This window comes from Lactuca sativa, chromosome 5 (genome assembly GCF_002870075.4).
Source record: "Lactuca sativa cultivar Salinas chromosome 5, Lsat_Salinas_v11, whole genome shotgun sequence".
Lineage (NCBI taxonomy): Eukaryota > Viridiplantae > Streptophyta > Magnoliopsida > Asterales > Asteraceae > Lactuca > Lactuca sativa.
The window spans coordinates 10,354,017-10,370,792 of NC_056627.2; positions in this window are offsets into that span (position 1 = coordinate 10,354,017).

A 16,776-nucleotide genomic window follows, 5' to 3' on the forward strand; every position below is an offset into this window, starting at 1 on the left:
TACTCAACCATGGCGGTCTTGATCGACCCAAACAATTCCAGCAACTCAGCCCGGAACAACGCAGCAACCTCATCATGCAGGATCTCGCGAATCCTCGCATCCAACTCGCACGAGCTCATCTGACCAATAACTTCGGACAGTACTGACACGCCCAGAACTCCCTCTCTTGCTCCCGATCCTGACCCGGATCCACTCCCAACATGCCTCGAAATCTCCATACTGAAAAACACCACAAAATCTCAGACACTTCCCACAACTCGGGAACCAACTCTCAACCCAACCCTAGAGGTCATGGTTTCCCTGATACGCGTATGGGTCCTGTGCTTTCAGTAGTACGGGCCCATACTACCTTCCACACCTACCCATATTTGTATGAAGTACTATCACAACACCCTAGTGAAAGACATACAAAACAAGCGCTTAACCCTCACTCCTAGAGGAACACTGGAAATCTCTCACAAGGAAACCCTAGGCTAACAGGCATCATAAATCAGGCAACATATCATGAAATCCTGAAGATCCCTAGCCTAGCACTAGCATGCTGTTCTATCAAAGCTCAAAAACAAATATCATGTATGGTATTTTGGGGTTACTTACTGGCTCCGGCTGATCGTACCTCCGCGTCCTCCTTTACTTATTTTGAAAACCATTTTAAATTCTCTTTTGAAAACCCTCCTCGATTTGAGACTGGAGTCACACGAGTGTTCCTCCAATTCACTCAAACCAAGGCTCTGATACCAACTTGTAACGACCGAAAAATCCCAACCAATTTAAACTTTTCAAAAACAACCCGATTTCATTAAATTATTACAAAAAGGTTTTCAATACGATTAATTTAGAGTATTCCCAGAATCACATCACAACATAAACATGAGGAGCGGTACGATCATGCCTTCGCCTTGCCACGGTCTCCTAAAGAACCTAAAAAACATTAAACCACAACTGTAAGCCCGAAAGCTTAGTGAGATATCCCCAAAATACCAACCACATATACCATACACGCATAACATGCCATAACATAACCGAACACAGAACAGCCATGCACTTCGGGTCTACTGTGTGACTGGTCCGCCGCACCGGCTGTGACATCCCAAAATCACGGCCAGAAAAGACCGGTTTTGTTTATACTTTATTTCAAAATCAGAGTTATCTTTTAAAAAAAGGGTTGCGGAATTTGTCCCAAAACAATAATATGATAAATATTTATCAAAAGCATTTCATTAGAAATGTATTTCATTAAAAGACTTGGGATGTCATGTTCGATACAGTACATAAGTATAAACAATACAATATAAGCCTTACTACATTATTTCATATCTACATGCCTATATCCGTAATCCCTCGTCCAAACATCATATCTATGATCAAGCGCCACTACCTGTAATACATAAAACTGAGTGGGTCAGGCTTGGGAGCCTAGTGAGCACATAGGGTTTTCAACCCACAATAAATAAGTTTATTAATTCCATCAATCAACAATAACCCGATTACCCGTTCCCGTTATCCTCACATTACGTCCCTAAACACCTATTATAAGGGACCTATCCTAAGGATCATCATCGGGATGGACACTACTGCTAAGGGGGTTCCTCAGCAATAAATGTCCTAAAGGCAACCATGTGGGGGATGGAGTACACCGGTGAACACATCGTTCACAACATCTACAGGTTGCGAGCCTGTCAGCGTTCCACTGGACTGTCTAGAAGAGTCTGTGGTCGTCATCTATACTCCGCTAGATGACTGGATCAAAAACAACAACAACATTGAGGCCTCTCATCATTTTATCACACATCGTCTTATTACATCTACCCATGTTTTACCCCAACATTTTTGTAGATATAAAATACATATACATTTTAAATCATTTAAAACTTGTATAAAAACATTCATCCAGCATAGATAACAAGTATACAGATATTATGCACACATAGCACGTAATATATAAAATACTTCATATCTATGTGTAAGATGAAAGTAACTATGCACTCACCTGAAAAGGTGGTGATTCCGAAATCAGACAGCGCTTCGCTTCTTAAAATAATTTCCTTCGACGAAACCTAGTATTATTACCACTAGAGTTTAGTCTATTATTCGCTGAGACTAATTAATAGTCTAGCTATTATTACTATTATATAAGCGTTAAAAAAAATACTTGTATAACCCATAATAATAGCCCAAGTATTTATTATATGTTCCTAATAACGTTACTATAATTAAATAAAAGCTATATTAAAAAAAGCGTAGGCGTAGCTCACTTACAATGGGTTTTATATAAAACCAGGATTTGCTTGGAGCAGCGTTCCTGAGCCGAAAAGCTCTTCTTCTCGGAGCCGTCGAGCACTCCGGGGCTTCCGCCTCGTGCTAGGGAGGTTCCCTAGGCTTTTCGGGGGATTTTGGGGCTAGAGAGAGAGAGAGTAAAGAGAAGAAAGAATAAGAAAGGTGTGAAGAAAATGAGGGTGGGAGAGGTGGTATTTATAGGGTGAAATGTGGCTGAACTTGGTGCCACATGTCACCATCTGGTGGCAAGCCTTGGGGAGAAAGCAATGGCCAAGATTGTGCCACATCACCCATTTTCGCATAGCACACTTCCGACTTCTAAAATCCGTAACTTTCACATACGACCTCCGTTTTTGACGTTCTTTATATCCACGCGTAGGTAATAATAAGATATACAACTTTTATTTTGACTCCGTCGGCTAATTCTCGACCGATCTTAAATTTAACAGTACAAGGAGATTATACTGTTAAATGTCCGCGTAAAATTCATAACTTCTACATACGGACTCTGTTTTCATCTGTCTTTTTACCGTTGATTTCCTATTAATAAGATCTTTAACTCTCATTTAGGTCGTGTAAGCCAAAAACCGCTCGAACTAAAATTCGTGTTTCGGGCCGTGCACTGCCAAGCCGAATCTTAGAAAAATACAACTTCCTCATACGAAGTTAGATTTGGGCGTTCTTTTTATGGATGTTCTCGTTTTAACATATACTACAACTTTGGTTTAGATCACTAAGGCTAAAAATCCCTTCATCGTAAATTCACTATTTACGTCTCCCGGTGCGGTGCCGGTTTTGCCGTAAGACTTCGGCAAGCCATAACTTCTTCGTTATAACTCGGATTTTGACATTCTCTATATCCCCGGAATCCTTGTTTTGACCACTACAACTTTATATAAAGATATCGGGCTTATCCCATACTTTAATTTTGACGCTTATTTTTATTCTTTATTAATTATACATTTATAATTAAATAATAAGCATATAAATACACATAATTCACATAATACTCAAATATTTCATCTTTATTACTTCAAAAAGAGTTACAAGAGTTGACCTAGACTATTACATTGACAAATATGCTTAGCCCTGAAACCCGGGCGTTACAATTCTCTCCCCCTTAGGATGATTCCGTCCAGGAATCATGCATCAGCAAACAGATGTGGATAGCGACTCATCATGTCATCCTCTGTTTCCCAAGTGAGATTCGGCCCATTCAAATGTTTCCATCGGACTAGCACTAAGTCGACCATCTTGCATCGTAACTTTTTCGTCTTACGGTCAACAATTACCTCGGGCTCTTCGATCAACCTTTTATTCTCATCCATCCTTAACTCTGAGATTGGAATTATGTCGGGAACATCTCCCGTGAATTTCCTCAAATAACACACATGGAAGGTGTTATGAATACCATTGAGTTCTTCGGGTAATTCGAGCTTGTAAGTTTGGTTCCCTATCTTCTGAAGAACTTTGAACGGTCCAATAAACCTTGGACTCAACTTTCCTTGTTTTCCGAATCTTATAAGTCCCTTCCACGGTGAGACTTTAAGCAAAACGGAATCCCCAACTTCAAAAGTCATTGGTCGTCTTTTCTTGTCGGCATAGCTCTTCTGAAGATCATGAGCTGCTAACATCCTTTCCCTAATCACTTTCAACTTCTCAGTAGTCTCATGGACTATCTCGGGGCCCATAGACTGCTTCTCTCCAGCTTCAAGCCAACAACACGGCGTACGACACTTCTGTCCATACAAGGCTTAATAAGGTGGCATCTTGATGCTCAAGTGGAAACTATTGTTGTAGGAAAATTCTACCAGAGGTAAGTGCTCATCCCAATTCCCTTGGAATTCGAGGGTACATGCTCTCAGCATATCTTCCAGTGTTTGAATCGTTCTTTCGCTCTGACCATCGGTTTGCGGATGATAAGCAGTACTCAAACACAACTTTGTACCCAACTCCTCTTGTAGACTCCTCCAAAACCTCGACGTGAATATCACGATCTGATACAATCGTAAGAGGTACACCGTGAAGTCTTACAATTTCCTTCATGTAAGCATTTGCGAGCTTATCCATAGACCACTTCTCATTGGCTTCTATGAAGTGTGCACTCTTAGTGAAACGATCCACGACTACCCAAATCATGTCGTGACCGTTCTTCGTCCTGGGCAGTTTAGTCACAAAATCCATGGTGATATCCTCCCATTTACCCATGGGTACGGGTAAAGGTTCTAAACTCTCATACGGTTTCTGATGTTGTGCCTTAACTCTCACACATGTTACACACTCGGCTACATACTTCGCAACGTCGAGTTTCATCGTCGGCCACCAGTAGTAGGGTTTTAGGTCCCTATACATTTTAGTGCTACCAGGATGAATTGAGTACATGGTCTTGTGTGCTTCTTCCATCAGAAGATCTCTTATTCCTCCCGTCTTAGGTACCCAAATCCGATCTTGGAATACCTTCAGTCCTCGACTGTTTGCACCGAACACTAACGTTTTGCCCAAACATTCTTCCTTTCGGTCATTCTTCTCTAAAGCTTCTTCTTGGGCTTTCCTAATACTTTCCACAATTGTCGAGATGACTTCAATTCTCAACGCTCTTGGCTTTTTCCTTTCAAGATTGACTTTTCGACTGAGAGCATCGGCAACAACATTTGCTTTACCTGGTGGTAAAGTATCTCACAGTCGTAGTCCTTGAGTAGTTCTAGCCAACGTCGTTGCCTCATGTTCAACTCCTTCTGATTAAAGAGATACTAGAGACTTTTATGATCAGTGAACAACTTGCACTTCGTGCCGTAGATATAATGCCTCCATATCTTTAGAGCGAAAACTACCGCTGCCAACTCCAAATCGTGAGTGGGGTAGTTCTTTTCGTGCTCTTTCAATTGTCGAGATGCGTATTCTATCACCTTTTCTCTTTGGGTCAGAACACAACCCAACCCGACTCCAGAAGCGTCACTATAAACCGCAAAATCTTCAACTCCATCGGGTAGAGAAAGTATCGGTGCTTCACATAACTTCTTCTTTAGCTTCTCGAATGCCTCATCATGTTTCTCACTCCATGTATACATAGCTCCTTTATGGGTCAAAGCTGTTAATGGAGCGGCTATCGAAGAAAAGCCTTGGATAAATCGTCGATAATATCCGGCTAATCCTAGAAAGCTTCGAATTTTTGTGGGACTCTTTGGACGTTCCCACTTCATTACAACTTCGATTTTTGCTGGGTCAACCATTATTCCATCCTGGTTAACCACATGACCCAAGAATTAGACTTCTCGGATCCAAAAATCACACTTAGAGAACTTGGCGTAAAGCTTCTCTTTCTTTAACACTTCCAACACTTCCCGTAGATGTCTGCCAAGCTCCTCTTGGCTTTTCGAGTAGATCAGAATGTCGTTGATGAATACTATCACAGATTTATCATGGAATGGTTTACAAACCCTGTTCATCAAATCCATGAATGCTGCAGGAGCAGTGGTTAGTCCTGATGGGTTTTAGCCATAAGAACTTTCCTATGTGCGCATGCAAAACCCTAATGCTTGGATCTAGGCTTTCTAATAAACATGCTTTGAATCCAAGTCTTCTAATGACTATTTAGGTTAAATAACAACATTGAAACAGATCTAGAATCATACATTTGAGTTCCTTGTTGATCTTGAGGTCTTGGAGCTTCTAGAGTCACAAATGTCACTCCTCTAATGGCTTACAAACACCAATAGCAAGGAAGAATGATTTAGGAGAGAGGAGAGGGGAGGAATTCGGCCAGGGTTCTCTTACTTTATGAAATGTGTCGAATTCCCTATGCCATGGGGTCTATTTATACTTGTAGACTCCTTAAGGGTTACAACCTAAACCCTAATTGGATAATCTTCTCTTAAGGCTATCCAAATCCATTCCATAGATAAGCCTTTGGACGATTTTAGCTATCCTATATCTCATAGAATTCGTCCAAAGCATATCCCAATGGATTTACAGTCTAAAGTTTAACTATCAAACAATTGACAGTTTATACCCCTTTATTTAATTAATCTCTTTAAGTCATCAAATTAATTCTAATTAATTCTATGACTTATATTAATCAAATAACAAATATATTATTCATTATATTATTCTCATAATATATTAATAATATTTACTCTCTCTTAATAAATCATCCTATCAAGTTGCTATGGTGAAGGCAACCCAAAAGGACCATGCACAACCGAGTCAAACACTTGTCTAATATAGTTGCAGCCTTAGACACTATTCCAACAGTCTCCCACTTGGATAAGTCTAGTAACTATATTCACAAGTACAATTCGGTTTGCAATCGTAGCTCTCAAAGACGCTGTCAACTCTGATCTAATCAATCTTGTCCTTTAGATAAGGGAACGTACAGTCCTCTGTTAGATATCATGCTGACAATCCTATGAAATGGTTAGTCAAGCATTTAGGTTTCTCGATCTCTGATTTATTTGACATAGAACTTAATCGAACACATCAATTCAGTTCTGACCGGGCCCGGCACATAAGTCAAATCAAATCATCGAGCGGCCGAGATATCGCTTTTACCTTCTTAGATAAATGTTACAGATAAACTTCGACTTATATGCATTTACTTATTCATTAACCAACTATACACAACAATACGTTTTATAACACCAAGTTACTGATGCGTTTTCGTATTATCAATGTACAATCAATTAACAAATAATAAACCATATATCTAGGTTTTAAGACTATATGATATTATCGTCTTGCGATCACCTTTTATATTGTATTCCATAAGGTGATTCCAGCAAGCGCGGGTTTATTCCAATGCTCAAAACTAGTTCATAAGCACTCATGAACGTTGCAGCAATCCTTTGCTATGTCTAACACCATTTAGACATTCTACACACCAATTCATGACAATCTTCATTCATATCTACTCCCAACATATGAACCATTGTGGACCATTTGAACAATTCGATTATTCCTAATAAACTCAATTATTCTGGAAGTCAAAACATGCAAAGTGAAACAATAGCTAAACAATTAACATAAGATAGTAACATTACTCATAAATAAAACTCCTTTATTTAATCATCAAATGTCAATTACATTTATCTATTACACGTTTCTAATGAATAATGTGTAATCATATGGTGATAAATAAAAGGTGTTTTATTTATGTTCAAAGGGTTGATACCATATTGGATTCAATTATTATTGTGTTTTATTTTGCATGTTTTGACTTCCCGAATAAACTGGGTTATTCTTCCTGAATGACTAAGTTATTCAAACATCCACAGTCGGTCATATGTTGGAAGTAGATATGAATTAAGACTGTCATGGGTTGGCTTGTAGAGGTCTAAGGTGTTGGACAAAGGGCTACAACACTCATGAGTGCTCATAAGTTCTGAGTATTGGATTCAACCCACGCTCATTGGAATCACTTCATGGATTTTATCACGAGTGATCATGAGACGATAATATCTTATATTCTTCAAACCTAGAGATATGAGTTGTTACTATGAGTTGATAGTACATTGATTGCACGAAAACGCATTTGGTAACTCGGTGCTATAAAACGTGCCTTTGTGTATGATTCAACAAGTAGTAGAACAAGCCATATGAGTCGAAGTTTATCCATTCCTTTTACCTTCGGGATAAAAGCGATATCTGTGGGCCCCTCAATGATTTGATGATGACAAATGGAAGTGCTCGGCCGGGCCAGGACTGATTTGATTCGTTCAATTAGTCAGTCGTCATAAATCGCAAATCGGGAAACAACAAATGGACAGAGAGAATGATTATAATCAATGTCTCAGTCCATATGATATCTAGAATGGAGGAATATATGATCCCTTATCTAATGGACAAGTCACTGACAAAGGTCAGAGTTCATCTACAAGGTCAGAGTACGACAGAAGCTTTTGAGAGCTACGATTGCCAGTTAGGTTTGAAGTCATACGCAATAATAGTTTTAGACTTATCCAAGTGGGAGACTGTTGGATTAATGTCTAAGTCCATAACTATATTTGGTATGTACTTGACCCGACCCGGCATGGTCCATTTGGGTTGCACTTCACCGACACAATTTATATGGATAATCTTTTGAGAATAGTATGTTTATGATTAATATTAATATGTTATAAGTTCTAATATATTAATATGGAATCATATTATTTAATTAGTATTGATCAAGAATTAATTTATAATTAATTAAGTGATCAAAAGGAACTAATTAAATATGGACTCTTATATATATGGAATGGGCCAAGTTCATTTAGGTTGGGCTAAGCTATCATGGATAGTCCATGGAGTGTTTAACCCATGGATCCTAGGAAATGAAAGGTCATGGGTATTAGGGTTTAACCCTAATCCTCCATACTATATAAAGATGTCTTTGGTTGGTGAAATTGGCACTAGTGTGGATACACTAAAGAAGGGCTAGCCAATTTCACTAGAGAGAACCAAGTAATCATATTCTCTAAAGTATTCCAAGGTGTCTTGGTGATTTGTGATTCCACTTGAGGCTTCCACACTATTGGGGCTAAGCTCTTAAAGCTTGAAGACATCAAGCTACATCAAGAGGTATGTATTCTATCTTGTTACATTCATAGTTTTTGTATGCTAGATTAGGATAATACCTTGGATGTTCTTATTTGCATGTATAATAGAGAAAACATAGATCCAAGGTATTTAGGGTTGCATGTACACTTAGGAAGTGTTAGAATGCTCAAAACCCAACAGTGGTATCAGAGCCACGGGTTGTTTTCTGTTATATTGATGCAAATATTTTATTTTCAAAGTTGGAAAAAAAACCATGAAGTTTGTCAAATTTTAAGATAATTACTTGTTTTTGTGAAAAACTAATTATTTGTAAAATTTGAATAATTTGCTTTATGAGTTGAATTAGGTCAAATTTAATAAAAGATAAAATAATATGATTATTTTATTAGTTTTAAAAGTTTGATCTAAAGAGTTTTATTTTTTGAAACCTCCATAAGTTATGGATATGAAAAGGTTTTAAAAAAAAATTGATTCAAAGTTTTTTTGGAGTTACAAAATTTGGTGTTAATGTTTTAAAGGATTCCATAACTTAAGAATAAGTTATGGATCACCAAAAGTTTTTTGTGTTACCTTGTTTTATGAGTGAATTTAGATTAATGAATAAAATTATGTGATAGTTGGTTTTAATCCAAATTAATCTAAGAATTGATTCTAAAATGTGTTTTTGTAACTTGTCCTCAAGTTATATGAAAAGTCACATTTAAGAATCATAAAACTCATAAAAATTGGCAAAGGTTACAAAAATGAAGAGTCTAGTTCTAATTAAATGGTTTTATGACTCCATAACTTGTCCTCAAGTTATGGAGGACCAAGAGTCTCTTCATTTAATAAAATAAAATAAAAAAAGGTGTAACCTTAATTAATTCCATAAGTTATAAAATAAAGAAAAGTTAATTCTTTTATTAGTTTAAAGTCTTCCATAACTTGTCCTCAAGTTATGGAACTTGAAGAGTTTTTGGATTAAAACTACTTTAAACACATAAGTTATGGAATTAATTAGTTTTGAATAGTTTCAAAACTTGCCCTCAAGTTTTGGAATTTGTAAAGTTTTCACTTATGAATACTTTAATTCCAAGTTAGCCCTTAGAATTTTAAAAGTTAAAATTCAACCCTTATACTTTATAATATTATAAGTTAATAATATATATATATATAAGAGTAAAGTCAGTCTTACCGCTAGTACGCCTCATTCACGAAGCCGGTCTATAAGGTGGGTATAAGGTTGTTGCCTATAAAATGGCAACTTAATGGGTGTCCACTCTCACCCACCGCTTGCTTGACTGGTGGAGGGTCGTTAGCCGAACGGGTTTGACAGGACTAGAATTCTCCCTTCATTAAAAGTATTAATGATAATACTAAGTAACTAAACTCTTAATAATACCCAATCTTAGTTACTTAGGAAAAATGTGAATAAGGTGCTAACCCATGAAATTACACTTTACACTTTGTCTAAGTCGTTAGTGGAGCGTGTGTGGTTAACCGGCACACTAACTTGGACTTAACAAGGTAGGTAAAGGGCGACTTAATATTTATCATAGTATCGATGGAGCGTGTGTGGTTAACCGGCACATCGATTGAGGGGTAATTTATTAAGGGTACCAAGTGATTTGCATGGTTACTTCACACCTTGTTTTGTGATCCTCGGCATCCCAGTCACAAAACCTGAAGGGCACACTCGAGATTGAAACATGCCTTTGAAAAGTTCAATGAATCTCAAAGATCTAGGAGTTTCAAAACCAATTAAAACCTAATAATTCATTTCGTTTATCTTGGTGGAAATTGGTGAATCGTCATTCACCTACCTTCAAATATTTTATAGCTTGGATTACGGCATACCTCTTCTAAGTTATAAAATAGTTTGTTGGGTCCTAGCCTTAATATTTCATATTGGGTGTCATATTAAGGACTTTAAATCAACTATCTTGAATATCTCCCAAAAGATGTCTGTAATAGACACCTATGATCTTCCCAAATCTAGTGAAACAAGGTTTCCTAAATGAAGATGATGTCCTTTGGAAATCATACTTCTTTCACCTCCTCCAATTATTCTCCCCAACCCACAAGTTCTTGAAAAGTTTAAGGTCACTCAAGCCCTATTGGCAAGGCAAGGTCTAGGTGTGAACACATCTTGGAGATGTAGTCACATATTGACAAGCCGGGAGAGTTGGGTGTCAAAGTCTTGAGAAAGTTGGTGGTTCAATCACTTTCTAAGTCACATAGTGAGTTCCTTTGGGACACATATGAAACAGACTATGACAAGACCCTTAATGATCTTATCTATTTGCTAAGATCAACTTCCTAAAACTTTATGGACATTGACAATGATGACATTGGATATCCAGTAAAGCATTCTCTTCCCAATGGAAAGGGATCGGCCATAGTCAACTCGGTTGACCAAATGGTAAAGAGAAAAGCTAAGTCTGTGATAGTCTCGTGTACCATTATCAAAGGGTCCATATGTTTATATTGCCAAGGGAAGGGGCATTGGTTGCGAAGCTGCCAAATTTACCTAAGGATGTTAAAGTCAATAAGTTTGACTCTACTTTAGGTAAAGACCACTATCTAACTCTGTTAAGTTTCTATTCTGAGATTCCTGATACATGATGTGACTGGGTCACATGGTGATGTTTTAAGAATCAAAGAAAAGTGAAGAAACTTAAAGAAAGAATATGCTGAATCTGATGGCGTAGATGGATTTCTATCGCATAGTTTGAAGATCGGATTCTTGAGCAACTTCTTAGGAGTTATGAGATATTGCTTAGGAATAGATAACAACAAGTTTTCATATGGATTGTAAGGATAAGTTTTTCCGCAAAGTTTTAAAATAAAAGAAAAATTTTTTGATTTTATTTATTTTAAAATATCCTTACAATGGTTTTTGAGGAAAAATTGTTGCTTATATGATTCCATTAAGAGCAAGAGTGGAAATATGAAATTGATTCTTTCATTTGTGGTAATGTCTAGATTTACCAAATAAGGAAAGTCTCATCACCCAAGTTTCAATTGGACCAGAACTTGGAATCATGCAAGTTGTATAGCATGATGAATGAGAACTTTCAAGTTTTGGAAAATTAAGACTAATTACTCGGCTACATGGATGTGTGAGTCAAGTAAAGGACTAAGGGATCGAGTACACATTCTTGTGCACTGGTTAAGTCCACCACAAAAGATTGATAAGACTATTCGTCATAGTTTACTAAAGCTCAGTAAATATGATTATACTTACAAGCTTAAGTGTAACTCTGAGACATTGGAAAAGGTTCCAATGTATGGCAGGGCGAATAAGAAGAATCAAATTAGGCAGAAGGATAAAAGTTTCTCATATCTAAAAAGATGGGAGAGTACTTTAGTATCAGTTTTGTGATCATCTTAATGATTAAGAAACCATATCAAAATTAGTTCTCTAAGGAAATCTTAGTGCATTCTTATGACTAAGAAGAGGAACTTGAATTGTTGAAATGGTTAAATCAAGAAGACGAGTCATACTTCGTTCCAATACAAGTCTTAGAGTCATACTCCAAGATTGTCATTTGAGTGACATGTCTTAAAGAAGGTTTAAAACACTTGTCAAATGTAAGAGTAAAAGTTTTCTACTCTTGTACATTTGAAATTGGTAAGTTGTGATGTTTTGGATAAAACAAAGACCAACTTAGGCCAATTGGGTAAAGTGTTTTTCTTGATTAGAATCCGCACTATCTCTTGGATGTTTGACAAGGGAGTCTTATATGTCAAGAGGACAGTGGGAGTCTTAAAGGTCTTGAAAGTCTCAAGAAATAATCAAGAATAAAACCTGAAGTTCTTCACTAGCACACGACTTGAGGTTTATAACCTATCGTGTTGACATATCTGTGCCCATTCCAGTTAAAGTTGGCTTTGCATATGAGTTCTTAGAGTTCTCAGTTTGTTGCATAACAACTTGGAAGCAATGGCAGACCCTTGAGCTGCCAGGTGGCAAGAAGTTAAGATTGAGTTCAATCCATATGGTTTTGGATTTGTCATTATCTTTGTCTTGTGATTATGGTTTGACAAATTCATATGGGTAGGAACTCATACACCATATAAATCTAAGTGTCATAAGGTTTCTCTCCGATTCATGAAAATGATGGTGAGGAAACGCTTTCACTAAGTAGATTTTACGAAGATATCAATTGTGTTATTTGCATTTTCAAAAGTCGTTAGTGGAGCGCGTGTGGTTAACCGGCACACTAACATGGACTTGTGAGAAATGGCAAATGCCTAAGCAATTGAGACCATGATTACGGTATCCCTTTTCATGGTTCTTGAAATTGCTTAGACACACAGGTGAGCTATCTATGGAAAGGGTGTATGAATCTAAATTTCAGACTGTCCAGCTGATTTCTGAGTACATGTCAAAGCTAGTGGGAGCATAAGTGTTATGCTAATAATCATCATGTTAGTGGGAGCATGATAATTATGATAAGTATTGCAAGTTAGCAATGTTAATTATAGAAAACAAAAGTTTCAATTGGGAAAAAGTTGTTTTGCTATAATTAAGGGAGAGGAAATTATGCTTCATCTCAAATCTATAAGCTTAGATCGTGAGGTTTTAATCATTTAGTCAAGGATATATATGAATTTCATGTTGGAATGGCTCAACATAAGGAAATTCTGTATATGGGTCCATTATTTGCGTTCTAAAATTCGATTATGATTACGACATCCCTTTTCATAATCTGAATTATGAGAACTTGGCAAATTGAAATGGAAATATTATAACAAAAGACTGGTTTAGTCTTTATGTAAGACATCATGAATCGTGTCCCATATGCTTCGGATATACGATCGATTACATGTGCTATATTCATCCGTTCTAAAATTTTCCAAATGCCTGGGGCATTAAGAAAGGAAAAGGTTTAGAACTGGATATGACTAAAAGGATTAAACAATTGTCGAGGACAATCTAAGGTTTACCAAAGATTGGTTACTCAAGGACAATTGGAAGTATAGTGATAATTCTGGAAGGACCATATTGACATAATCTGTAAGGAGACAACTCTTGTTCAGAAGTGATAGTCAAAATGGAATCTGGAAATGTTTCAAAGTTAGAATTTTCAATCTGTGTAAGATTAAGGAAACTTAATGCAAGAAGGATATTTCCAAGGAGTTGATCTCCTTTGGAATACTCTGTAATGATTGTTGCCAAGTCTTTGTGACTTTGTGCATAATCGTTACAAGAGGATCAATGCATATAAGTTTAGCATCTAACAGATTTCTGTAAATGGCATGAATTTGGAATTCTTGCATTTGCAGTAAGGATTTGGGAGTGTGAAAAGAGAATCATTGAAGTTATGTTCAATTGATCTAGTTCACAAAGTAAAGATCATAGACAAACATAGTATGCATACTTGGTGTGTGGCATGACTAGTGTTTAAGAAAACATAGTGTACATGCTTGGAGCATGGGACAACTATTGTTTTAAATTCAAGAATAAATTTGATAGCTGAAACAGTATACAATGAATAATGTGTAATCATATGGTGATAAATAAAAGGTGTTTTATTTATGTTCAAAGGGTTGATACCATATTGGATTCAATTATTATTGTGTTTTATTTTGCATGTTTTGACTTCCCGAATAAACTGGGTTATTCTTCCTGAATGACTAAGTTATTCAAACATCCACAGTCGGTCATATGTTGGAAGTAGATATGAATTAAGACTGTCATGGGTTGGCTTGTAGAGGTCTAAGGTGTTGGACAAAGGGCTACAACACTCATGAGTGCTCATAAGTTCTGAGTATTGGATTCAACCCACGCTCATTGGAATCACTTCATGGATTTTATCACGAGTGATCATGAGACGATAATATCTTATATTCTTCAAACCTAGAGATATGAGTTGTTACTATGAGTTGATAGTACATTGATTGCACGAAAACGCATTTGGTAACTCGGTGCTATAAAACGTGCCTTTGTGTATGATTCAACAAGTAGTAGAACAAGCCATATGAGTCGAAGTTTATCCATTCCTTTTACCTTCGGGATAAAAGCGATATCTGTGGGCCCCTCAATGATTTGATGATGACAAATGGAAGTGCTCGGCCGGGCCAGGACTGATTTGATTCGTTCAATTAGTCAGTCGTCATAAATCGCAAATCGGGAAACAACAAATGGACAGAGAGAATGATTATAATCAATGTCTCAGTCCATATGATATCTAGAATGGAGGAATATATGATCCCTTATCTAATGGACAAGTCACTGACAAAGGTCAGAGTTCATCTACAAGGTCAGAGTACGACAGAAGCTTTTGAGAGCTACGATTGCCAGTTAGGTTTGAAGTCATACGCAATAATAGTTTTAGACTTATCCAAGTGGGAGACTGTTGGATTAATGTCTAAGTCCATAACTATATTTGGTATGTACTTGACCCGACCCGGCATGGTCCATTTGGGTTGCACTTCACCGACACAATTTATATGGATAATCTTTTGAGAATAGTATGTTTATGATTAATATTAATATGTTATAAGTTCTAATATATTAATATGGAATCATATTATTTAATTAGTATTGATCAAGAATTAATTTATAATTAATTAAGTGATCAAAAGGAACTAATTAAATATGGACTCTTATATATATGGAATGGGCCAAGTTCATTTAGGTTGGGCTAAGCTATCATGGATAGTCCATGGAGTGTTTAACCCATGGATCCTAGGAAATGAAAGGTCATGGGTATTAGGGTTTAACCCTAATCCTCCATACTATATAAAGATGTCTTTGGTTGGTGAAATTGGCACTAGTGTGGATACACTAAAGAAGGGCTAGCCAATTTCACTAGAGAGAACCAAGTAATCATATTCTCTAAAGTATTCCAAGGTGTCTTGGTGATTTGTGATTCCACTTGAGGCTTCCACACTATTGGGGCTAAGCTCTTAAAGCTTGAAGACATCAAGCTACATCAAGAGGTATGTATTCTATCTTGTTACATTCATAGTTTTTGTATGCTAGATTAGGATAATACCTTGGATGTTCTTATTTGCATGTATAATAGAGAAAACATAGATCCAAGGTATTTAGGGTTGCATGTACACTTAGGAAGTGTTAGAATGCTCAAAACCCAACAGTGGTATCAGAGCCACGGGTTGTTTTCTGTTATATTGATGCAAATATTTTATTTTCAAAGTTGGAAAAAAAACCATGAAGTTTGTCAAATTTTAAGATAATTACTTGTTTTTGTGAAAAACTAATTATTTGTAAAATTTGAATAATTTGCTTTATGAGTTGAATTAGGTCAAATTTAATAAAAGATAAAATAATATGATTATTTTATTAGTTTTAAAAGTTTGATCTAAAGAGTTTTATTTTTTGAAACCTCCATAAGTTATGGATATGAAAAGGTTTTAAAAAAAAATTGATTCAAAGTTTTTTTGGAGTTACAAAATTTGGTGTTAATGTTTTAAAGGATTCCATAACTTAAGAATAAGTTATGGATCACCAAAAGTTTTTTGTGTTACCTTGTTTTATGAGTGAATTTAGATTAATGAATAAAATTATGTGATAGTTGGTTTTAATCCAAATTAATCTAAGAATTGATTCTAAAATGTGTTTTTGTAACTTGTCCTCAAGTTATATGAAAAGTCACATTTAAGAATCATAAAACTCATAAAAATTGGCAAAGGTTACAAAAATGAAGAGTCTAGTTCTAATTAAATGGTTTTATGACTCCATAACTTGTCCTCAAGTTATGGAGGACCAAGAGTCTCTTCATTTAATAAAATAAAATAAAAAAAGGTGTAACCTTAATTAATTCCATAAGTTATAAAATAAAGAAAAGTTAATTCTTTTATTAGTTTAAAGTCTTCCATAACTTGTCCTCAAGTTATGGAACTTGAAGAGTTTTTGGATTAAAACTACTTTAAACACATAAGTTATGGAATTAATTAGTTTTGAATAGTTTCAAAACTTGCCCTCAAGTTTTGGAATTTGTAAAGTTTTCACTT